The following is an 8,452-nucleotide window of genomic DNA, read 5'->3' on the forward strand; positions in this document are numbered from 1 at the left end:
TGCACTGCGGCATCATTTCATTCACCCTCCCAGAGGGAATTCGTTCAGAGGCTGTGGACTGACTGTCAACTTCTCCAGAAGGCCTCCCTGACTGCTCTGTCCACATTCACTATCAATGTTACTTATTCATCAGGTTTATTGTTTTGTTATGTGTTTTTTTTCCTCACCCGAGGATATTTTTCCGTTGATTTTTAGGGAGGGTGGAAGACAGAGGGAAAGACAGAGAAATATTGATGTGAGAAAAACACATCGATTGGTTGCCTCCTGCACGCACCCGGACCAGGGCCCGGGCTTTGGTCTGCAGGCTGACATTCTATCCACTGAGCCAAACCAGCTAGGGCAGTGGTTGGCAAACTCATTAGTCAACAGAGCCAAATATCAACAGTACGACGATTGAAATTTCTTTTGAGAGCCAATTTTTTTAAACTTAAACTATATAGGTAGGTACATTGTTATTAACTTAATTAGGGCACGCCTAAGGCTTAGGAAGAGCCACACTCAAGGGGCCAAAGAGCCGCATGTGGCTCATGAGCCGCAGTTTGCCGACCTGGAGCTAGGGCATCAGGTTTATCTATAATAATAAAAGCGTAATATGCTAATTAAACCGGACAGCTGAACAACCTTCCAGACATCCTTCCGGACGAAGCCGCGGCAGCAGGGGCGGAGGCAGAGGCAGTTAGAGATGACAGGCAGGCAGGCAAGCGATTAGGAGCAATCAGGCCGTCAGGCAGGCAAGCAGTTAGGAGCCAGTGGTCCGGGACTGCAAGAGGGATGTCCGACTGCCAGTTTAGGTCTGATCCTGCTGGGGATTGGACCTAAACCGGCAGTTGGACATCCCCTGAGGGGTCCCAGATTACAAGAGGGTGCAGCCCAGGCTAAGGGACTCCCCCCTCCATGCACAAATTTTGTGCACCAGGCCTCTAGTTGTTTAAAAATCTGTCTCCCCTACTAGAATAGCTGCAATTCTAAGCACCCAGTGGGTGCTTAAAAAACACTTGTTCAAGAAATGAATGGATGAACACCAAATTCCACATGGTGCAGACAATGAAGAGTCACATTCTCCACGTAACCGGAGTGCTGGTGAGGCAGCTCTGGGGTTTGCTGACTCAGCGGGGCCACAGCCACCAGCTTGGGGTCCTGTCCCAGCTCTGCTTCCCACCCATCAATGCCCAGCGTGGGGGGAGGCGTGGTCTCCCCTCTCTTTTCAAAAGTAAGGACACTTTTCCATAACCCCCATCACCCCTCACTGATTACCTTTCACACACATCTCATTGGCCAAAATGGAGCCCCAAGTTCATCAATCAATCATCTGCAAGGGAAATGGAGGGGCCTTGGGAGGGACAGACATCAGTTTTACTCCTCGGCGCAGAAGGAATACTTTCCCCGAAGAGTGGAGACCTGAACAAAAGCACAGACGTGGCAGCCAGGGGAAGAGGCAGGGACTCAGCAGACCCAGTCAGGCCCTGGAACGCAGGGGCAGAAGGACCGATGCCTGTGCAGGTCACACGGCCCACAGGGTCTTGACCTGAGCACCTCCTCCCTCTGGCCCTGCCTCCTCGGCTGCCCTTCACCTCAGAGCCCATTCTGTGTGCTGTTCATAGGACCAGGCACCCGATCTGGGCTCCTCAACGTCTTAAAGGTCCTTCATCGCCAAGGGAATGAATCGCTAATGCCAAACAGCAGATGAGTGGGTGCAACACAGGAGGACAAAAGACTTCTCTGGGTGTCCCTGAGAGCACCCCTCCAAGGCCCAGCCCCCTCTACCACTCCACTGAGTCCACACGGAATCCTCTCTCTGCAGCCGAGTTCTCTGGTGCCGGGCCCCTTGCCGCCTTGTTCACACTGCACCCCAATGCCTGGTCCATGCGAGGCACCCGGCTCAGGATCTTCGTTGAGTGAATGGGTGAGCTCCGTTTTCCGGAGTCAGGGCTTCTCTAGTGCGGGGCATCACGGGACATCACAGGACATCATGGGGCATCATGGGACATCACAGGACATCACGAAGCATCATGGGACATCTCAGAACATCACAGGACATCATGAGACATCACAGAACATCATGGGACATCACAGAACATCATGGAATATCACGGGACATCACAAAACATCACAGGACATCATGGGACATCACGGGACACGAGATACTCATTTTTCCTGCTGTTTCCAGGATGGCTCCCTGCTGAAACCCTCGGGGCCTCTGGTGGGAGAGACAGGCTCTGAAATCTGGCAGTAATCCGGATTCCCACCCCCAGGCCTTCCGTCCCTGTGGACTGGCAGAGTGTCCACCAGGAGCCTGGCACTTTGGGTCCTGGTCCTGGGACTGTGCACTCCCCGCCCCCCGGCACCCAGCCTGTCTGAGAGGACACTCCTGCCAGAAGAGGTGGACACGACAGAGTCTTGGCTGAGGGCCCACGTGGGCCCAGGAACCAGGGCAGGCGGGCCTCCTGGCTCCATCGGAAAGTGTCCCCGGCTCCCGGCTGCTGCTGGGCGGGGTGGTGCCGTGGAAAGGACTTCCAGCTGCCACCCGAGCCTCCAGGCCCAGCTTCCTGATGACCATGGCGTCCTAGCCAGGGCTCCCCAGGGAAACAGACCCAATCAGATGTGTGTGTGCATGTGTTGTACATGCATAAAAAACATGTAAAGTAGACACATAAAATGAGCTATCACAGTGGGTGACCTTGGGCAAAGGTGCTTCCCTGAGCCTCAGTCTACTCATCTGTAGAGTGGGGATGATGACTCCCACTTCAGGGAAGGCTGGGGATTAAATGAGATCAAAGGCACACAGTGCCTGGCATCTGTCTGTCTATCTACCTGCCTCCCTGTCCACCCATTTCCTACATCTCCCTCCATCGGTTCTGTTTCTCTGGAGGACACTCAGGCAGGTGTCATTTCTATTCAAATGTACCCCCAATTAAAGAGACATCTGACACAGAGTACTGTGGATAAGTCCTTCCTACTCATGGATAAATATAATCTTGTTCTGTATATTTTTAAAAATTATCTTTAATGAACTAAAAATTATTCTTCTCTTAGCATATGAATCTAAAAAACCCCGAAATGGATGAATAAACTAAATGAGACAAAACAGACCCATACGTTCAGAGAACAAACTGACGGCTGCCAAAGGGAACGGGAAGAATAAATAAATATATGAAGAATGAATGAATGAATGAATGAATGAATGAAACAATGGAAATGGCTCTCCTCTTGAGCAGCACACCAGCAAATTCCCCCTAAAACTTCCGTCTGGATTCCTGCCGGAACCAGGAAGATCCTGACGCAGCCAAACAGGAAGGAGCGTCCACTCCCATCAGCCCTTACTAAGCACCTACTATGTGCCAGGACCTGTTCTCGGTGCTGAGCAAACCAAACGCGGCCCCTGCCTTCCTGGCAGATTCAGGGATGGATCATATTTGTGAGGTTTTTTCATCAGGGTCGTGTGTGTGTTTGTGTGTGTGTGTGTGTGTGTGTGTGTGTGTGTGTGTGTGTGTGTTAGAACGGGGGGTGGGGGCAGGGGGAGAGGAAGAGAGAGAGAGAGAGAGAGAGCGAGCTTGCTCCTGACATGCCCAGGAGGAACCATTAAAAACAAGCCTCCATCACCCGTTTCCCCAACAACCGTCTCAAACACTTCATTAGGGAGAAACAGCTCGTTTTCCTCGGGAGAGCCAGTACCATATTGTTTTTCAATGTTTCAAACCCATAAACAAACACTCCTGCTTCTAAAACCCCATTTAACTCAAGAATCATCTGTCTTCATCCCAAACGCACAATTTAGGCCTCTTGTTCCAAAAAAAACACCCAAACCCCACGCCCACTGAGCAGACGGTGGCGACCATTCCATCAAACCCAGGAGGACAGGGTCAGCTTTCAGACGGTGACGCCGGAGCGCCATGCCTGCGCGTTACCCGATAGCAGCCCCAGGGCACAGGAAACGTCCGCGGGGACCCCGGGTGCGGGCACAGGAAGGACGCTTTGAGCGGGACATTGAGGAGTCCAGTAAAACCCTTCCTTGTCAAAGTGAAACAGGTTTAATGACAGCCTCACAAGTGGTCCGAAGCGAGGGACTGTTAATTTGCGTGATCCCACACCTGCGAGAGCGCGCCCCACCTGGCATATTTCGGGGGCACACCCCGAGAACACTCACGGAAATACCTTTCCCCTAACCTGCCAGAACCTGAGCCCCAAATTTATTTTCCTACTGACTGTTTGCTTAACTCTGCGGGGTCAGAGCTCCGTCACAGCCAGGGGTGACCCCAGGCTCCGGCTGCTTCCGGGTCACAGAAGGACCCGGGTGAGAGTCAGTCACTCTCACAAGAAACCACACCCCCTCCGAGCACAGGCGGGGGGGTCCTCAGCCGTGGGAAGGAGGGCAGTCCTGGTACCTGCTCCTGGAGGGACAGTGGATGGGCCCTGAAGACACCAGACGGAGGGGAAGACCACGGATCGCACGCTTGCGTTTGGGTGAACGTGCAGAACACACGCATCCATAGAGAAGCGAGGAACTCGGCGGTTGGGGGGCTGGGAGGCGAGGAGTGTGGGGAGCGGCAGCTTCATGGGGTTCTTTTGGGGGTGCCGAGAGGGCTTAGATGGGGGAGTGGCTGCACGACACTGGGGATGACTAAGTGCCACTGAATCTTCCATTCAAAAATGGCCAATTTCACGTTTGTGAATTTCACCTGAAAACACACACACAAACTCATTCCTCGCAACCTGCAAAGAGGCCACGGCTTCACCCTTTGGTTTCCCTGGGTCGGACCTGCGCGGTGCGCTTCGTCTTCCCATCAGCGCCTTTCCGGGGACACACGAGACCTGCCGGGGTCCAACCCCAGCAGGTCCAGGGGTTCCCCAAAGGTGTGGACAGAGTCGATGACTGGCTCCCGGCAGAGACCCACATCGGGGTGTGGAGGAGAAAGCCAGCCAGACGCCGGCTCCCTGTAAGTCTCCGAGGAAGAGCCGCTCGCCCCACGCGGAGGCCAGAGCGCGTGACCCAGGGCATCGGGCAGCCCTACCGTCTGCTTCTCCCCATCCCCTCCCTGCCTCAGGGCCTGAGACGGAAAGAAAACCTTTCTTGGCCCCGAGGCCCCCCCCTGGCAGGGCGTGCTGCCCCTGGAGGCCTCACCTGAGCAGAAGTCCAAGTCCCAGGTCCGCGGTGCTGAAGTGGCCGGGAACCAGGGCTGAGACCGGTCCGGTGGGCCTCGGCCAGGGGGTTCCTGCCGTCAGATCCCAGCTCCCTGGGGCCTGACCCTGGGCCTTTCGTTGTTTCCCTCCTCCAGCCTTTGGTGGCACGTGTACCCGCGGCTGTTCCCATCCGCTTGGCCCGCCCGCTCTGCCAGAAGCGAAGCCCATGGTAGACACTGAGTAAAACACCGTCAAAACGCGGAACCGCAGAAGCACGCCGGCGACCTGTGATCGCAGAAAGTGAGGAGCGGCCCGGCCGGCGTGGTTCAGTGCCTGAGGGGTGACCTATGAACCAGGAGGTGAGGGTTTGAGTCCCAGTCAGGGCACAGGCCCGGGTTGCGGGCTGTATCTCCAGGAGGGGCCGTGCAGGAAGCAGCCGGTCAGTAATTCTTCCTTATCACTGATGTTTCTATCTCTCTCTCCCTCTCCCTTCCTCTCTGAAATCAATAATAATAATAAAAAAGAAGTAAATAAATACATAAGTTTATAGAAAAAAGAAAGTGAGGGGCCGAGCTTAGGTCGCCTGCCCATTGCCCTCCACGTAGCTGAATGGCAACCCAGAGGACATCGCAGGGCCACCCTGTCCTTCCCGTCTAACTGGCGAGTCTCACCCACCTCCCCGCTGGCTGCGGGGCTGCTGAGCCGCCCTCCCTCACTTGACGTTCATCTTGTTGTGGAGAGAAGCCACGGTGTGCCCTGCGGACCCTGAGGTGCAGGCAGGGACCCGCGGCGGGCGCACAGGTGTGCTGCCCCTGCGCGCCCCATTCACGCTTCCAATTGGCCGTCTCCAGCAAAGCAAGAGGGAAGCCAGGTGTCCCAGCGCCGGGAACGCTGGCTCTGTCCGCCTACATCCTCGGCGCTCACCGGCTCCGTGTGCGAGAACACGGCGCGCGGTTCATGACTCCAGGGCCCCCACCCCCACCTCCTCCCACCGCCGCAGAACCCACGGCATGAATGGCTTTGGAGACTTTCCGTGGCTCAACCTCAGCCCTGCCCGCCCCCAGGGGCCAGCTTCTTCCCCTGCCCCAGATCCAAGCTGCTGAGCCCACAGCCCCCCGGCCTCCCGAGCCCTGCCCAGCAGTCGAATGGCTCCTGGCTAGAGGCTTCCCAGGGCGACTACTGTCATTAATGCCCTGTCACCCCCTTAGGCTCCCCCCTCCCCCGCCCCCAAGCCCAGCCCAAGAGCAAACCCTGGGCCCTGTGTCTCACGGGAAGGCAAGCCGGGTCTTGGGGTACACCCTCACCCCGAGTTCACCAATGAGTAGGCCTCTTCCCCTTGGCACAAACACAGGGTCAAGTTTGCCTTCCAGAGACCAAAGTCCCAGGGTAGGCCGGCGTCGGCACCAGATCCCACCGGTGAGCTTGACTCTACCGCAGCCTAGAGCCCCATCGGGTCAAGAGAGACACGGGGGCCTGACCAGTGGCTCAGTGGTTAAGCGTCAGCACAGGAACCAGGAGGTCACCCGTTCGATTCCCAGTCAGGGCACATGCCCGGGCTGCAGGCTCGATCCCCAGTGTGGGTGTGCAGGAGGCAATCGATTGATGGTTCTCTCTCATCATTGATGTTTCTGTCTCTATCTCCCTCTCATTCTCCCTCCCTCTCTAAAAATCCATTAAAACATTTTAAGAAGAAAGAGAGAGAGAGAGAGAGAGAGAGAGAGAGAGAGAGAGAGAGCCAGGGGAATGTTTAGGCGCAGGGGTCCTCAAACTACGGCCCGCGGGCCACATGCAAATACAAATATTGGATTTGTTGTTCCCGTTTTTTTACTTCAAAATAAGGTATGTGCAGTGTGCATAGGAATTTGTTCATAGTTTTTTTTTAAACTATAGTCCGGCCCTCCAACGGTCTGAGGGACAGTGAACTGGCCCCCAGCCCTCCAACGGTCTGAGGGACAGTGAACTGGCCCCCTGTTTAAAAAGTTTGAGGACCCCTGGTTTAGGGCATTGACTGCAAGGAAAGAGGGAACCCGAAAGGGCTGTCACAGCACAGCATGCAACACGCTGCCTGGAGCCGTGTGGGCTCCCATCCCTGTGCTGTCATCCCAGCCCCTGGCCGTGGAGATGCCCAGTGTTCTTTTCCAATAACTGTCCCTGGCTCTGGATCTGTCTGCCCTCCAAAGCCTCACCCCTCCCTCAAGGAGATCTCCCAGGTCTGAATCTGAAGGATTCCCCTCGTCCTCACAGCAACGCTCCACGCCCCCCTCCCCCCCCACACACACCTGACAATCGACAGCGGTGGACTCTGTGTGTCATTTAGTGGCGACCAGTGGCCTTTGGAAAGGTTATTCTCTTACAGGAAACGCGCCACCCGGGGCCAGCCCCGCTGTGCGCTTCTTGACTCACGCGTGCTCGCTCCTCTTCCCAGGACTGACGGCGACAGCTCCCCGCGGGGCCTTCTTATATATATTTACAGTCGTTTCCGGAGCGCATCCTTAATCCAAGGGCCATGACTCATTGACGCAGGTCGGAATATCACCGAGGAACTCATTAAAATGTTAATAGCTTCTGTCTGGATGTATCGATCGTGATGTCAACGAGTCTTGGAACAATAAACAAAGGTGAGTCTTTCAATTTTCTCTTTCAATCACGAGGCGTGGTAAGCGAGCCAGGGAGCGTCTGAAGGGAAATTGTCACCTGGGAGGCCTCCAGGTGAACGGGGATCAAACCAGGAGGGAGCCGCCAAGCTCTGTGACGAAAGGTGCCAAGACAGATAGCGTTGAGCTCAAACGCAAATACTGGTGGGGACAGACCCCCAAGCCTTGGGCCGTGCTTTTATCCCAGAGGTTCCTAAGTAAACCAGTCGGCCAGGGGGGTTGAATCCACAACCTGAACACTACCTCTTGGCTTCCCACCTGCTCTGGGGCAACGGTGACCCAACAGCCAAGCCTGAGAGGGGCCGGCATCCAGGCGCCACCTTCGCCTTCCCGGGACTCACGCAGGCGGGCCACCTGCTGGCCATCGCCGCTGGCTCACTGAGCTCTCTGCCTTCCTGACCCTTGAACACGCCGAGGTCATGGCTCCTTGGCCTCCTGCCCTTGCTCTTCCTTCTGCCTGGAAGGTTCTTCCCGCCTCAGACCCTGGGAGGCCGGCTCCTTCGCAGCCAGCTCTCAACCCACCGGTCACTCCTGGGCACATTTCCTGGACGCCCCCCGGAAACACTCCCCCAGTACACGCCCCAACCCAGGCCTTCCCTAACAACGGGGACCTGCCTGCCACCCTCTTGGAAGTCATTCTTGTTTTTTGTCAACCTGTTGTTGTTGTCTAGCCTTTTTGA

The 8,452-nt window shown here is 55.9% G+C and overlaps 1 protein-coding gene across 1 annotated transcript in view; it reads left to right on the plus strand.

The window, feature by feature from the left end:
* CHAF1B (chromatin assembly factor 1 subunit B) overlaps window positions 1-7,604 on the plus strand; it is a 158,424-nt gene extending 150,820 nt beyond the window's left edge. The window contains exon 14 of the transcript XR_009451738.1: window positions 7,592-7,604. The gene's annotated coding sequence lies outside the window, so the exon portion shown is untranslated. The remainder of the gene's footprint in view (window positions 1-7,591) is intronic.
* Window positions 7,605-8,452: the final 848 nt, after the last annotated feature.

The sequence above is a fragment of the Myotis daubentonii genome, chromosome 3 (genome assembly GCF_963259705.1).
Source record: "Myotis daubentonii chromosome 3, mMyoDau2.1, whole genome shotgun sequence".
Classification (NCBI taxonomy): Eukaryota; Metazoa; Chordata; class Mammalia; order Chiroptera; family Vespertilionidae; genus Myotis; species Myotis daubentonii.